Source organism: Protopterus annectens, chromosome 3.part0 (genome assembly GCF_019279795.1).
Source record: "Protopterus annectens isolate FY-2018-M chromosome 3.part0, PAN1.0, whole genome shotgun sequence".
Lineage (NCBI taxonomy): Eukaryota > Metazoa > Chordata > Ceratodontiformes > Protopteridae > Protopterus > Protopterus annectens.
Window position 1 is genome coordinate 555031106 of NC_056731.1, and position 2698 is coordinate 555033803.

At 37.5% G+C, this 2698-nt stretch overlaps 1 pseudogene; it reads right to left on the minus strand.

The window, feature by feature from the left end:
- Positions 1-1443: 1443 nt before the first annotated feature.
- LOC122796871 lies at positions 1444-2129 on the minus strand (annotated as a pseudogene).
- Between the last annotated feature and the right edge of the window lie 569 nt (positions 2130-2698).

The window sequence follows — 2698 nt, forward strand, 5'->3', positions numbered from 1 at the left end:
ATAAAAATAGTTAAAATACATATTAGTAGCAAAGAATTTACATACAATGGACTGTGCAAGACTTGCTTAGAGTATTCTAAATTAGGTTTACTTTATCTAGGCAGATACAACATTTATTGTGTAGAAATAAACACTGTCTAAGGTACTGCTGAGGATCTAAGAAAGTTGATTATTTCAAAAATTAAAAATTGCACTCAGTAGGACAAATGCCTCTTTGTTGAAAAAAGTATAATAATCAATCCAAACGATAAAACAACAGTGAGGCAAACAAGCAGCTCAAACTTAATAAAATCTACATCGGAAATTTATTGCACAATAAAAATGGTAAGCGCTTTTACTGTATAGCTTCCTCAGAACGTCTAGTTTAAACACACTTCATACATCTTATAAAAAGATTTGAATTTATCACAGCCAATGAAATGCTTCGTAACATTAATTCATTAATTAAAGTATTAATCAGTAATCTGTTACATCATTTAAAGTGCTACTCTCAATGAATTCAGTATGAAAATAATAAATACATCCAAATACAAATATAATAAATATATATTTAAATAAAGGTTTTATTGAGGCTCATTCATTAAGTCCTTTGCCTACATCAGCTCGTAGGGCAATGATCCAGTTCACTTCCCTACTCTCCGTATAATTCTTAATATTTCCCTCCCTAATGCTCGGTTTGATGATTTAAATAACTCTAAACTTAAAAATATGATGCTCCCCCATTTGTGTGACATGTTTAGACAATGCATTGCAAGTGGAATGAGTTCTAATACTATAAAGGTGTTCTCTAATTCTATCTCTGAATGGCCTATTAGTCTTGCCAATATAGAATGAATCGCAGGCTTCATACTTCGCCATATATACTACATTAGAAGTAAGGCAATTAGCAGATACTATAAATATATACTCCTCACTGGTATCTGGATGTATGAAAGTATTGGTACATATATAATCACAGAAATTACATCTGCCACATAGCCGTGTAGTAGCATCCCTGTCATTTTTTCTACCACCATTTTCATTTTTGTAACATAATAGTCTTTTCAAGTTCTTATTTTTGTAGGAGAAGCGGGGTACTTCTCCAACAAGTTCTACTATTTCTTTGTCTACAGACAAAATGGGCCAATGTTTAAGAAAAATATCTATCAATTGCCTATTATCACTAGTATAGTATAATGGTATTTTCAGAAAACTTTTATTTACAGTATTTATAACTCGCCTTTTTCTTCTTTTGTCTACATAGTTCGTAGGGTAAGTGGTTACAGTAAACAAAAAATTGAAGTCAATTTTTCACTAGTTAAGGAACTGAGACATAGCACTGCTAAACCCTATTACGGACCAGAAGTCAGAGAGGAAAGGCGAGTTATAAATACTGTAAATAAAAGTTTTCTGACTGGAAGGGACACTATAGGCAGATCCACCGTAAATCTTGTCCTTTTCATATCAAGGAGTATAACCAGCATCACACTTTTTCATATAGGGTAGCATGTCACCTCCTTCTCCAGAACATGGTGGCCGTGAGCCATTCACGTGATGTTCACAGGGAGGAATAGTATATGGCCTGCAACCTATGCCAGAACCATACAGCCCCCCCGACACCAAGCCACTTTCAGTCCAGTACTGCCACACTCCTGATGTATAGCCACCATTGCATCCCATTCCACACTCAAAGCTGCAGCATGAAAGCAGACCTTCAGCAGATACTTCCACATTTTGCTTTCCCCCAGAGTGGATGCAGACGTGGTCAGACATGGACTCTACAGCACCAAATGTCCAGCATGAGCCACAAGATCCCTGATCCCAGATCTCTTGGATTATTGGACAATTGGGCCACTGAGTTTGTGAATCAAAGTTATCAGGAAGCTTCACTTTTCCAGAATAGGAAGTCTTTAAAGCCAATTTTGGATCGTGCAGAATTGTACCACACAGACACTTCAAATAACTCTGATCCACATTGTAAAAGTTTTGTCCAGCCTTTCATGCAGTATTTAATTTGTTAATGTGGTTGATTATATCCTGTGACCAGGTGGAGGAAGATGACAAGCTTCGTGAGTTGGCAAAACCCAGGAGGAGACAAACTGTAACTAATGAAGGCCACATGATGGATGATGGCACAACTTAAATGCAAAACGAAAACTGCAGCTGATCGTCATGACCTTGTCTGTATTCCTCCCAATAGTCAACCAGGTGGTAGACAACAGCAAAGCCAAGAGTTAGTTAGGTGAGACTTGAGAAGTATTTTGAACTATGAGGAATTGGCTGTAGTTATGATGTGGTGGTGGTGGTGGGGGGTAGAGTTCCTTGTCCTGGAGATACAATTGGAGTAGACAGAATCTCCAGAACTGTTATTAGCATTTGTGACTTGTAGCATAAATTTGTCAGAAGATCTCAGGTGACTTTTATTAGAATGAGGTTGAAGTAGATTACAGAGTGCTGGGCACTTGTCAGGTTGGTATACTATGCTATGGGCCATTGTAAGTTGGGCGAATGTTAGCAGATTGGGTAACTCTAAGCAGTTTAATAGGCATAGAGCAGTGCAGTGATGGAATCTATATGGGGAGTTAGTAGCAAATCTGGCAATCTTATTGTAGCAGGTGTCTGATTTTTCCAGGTCAGTTTTCTTTAGAATGCTGAAGATAGGAGTAGGGTAGAGAGTAGATGCGTCCTGGCAATAGACTACCTTGTAGAATTTGTGAGG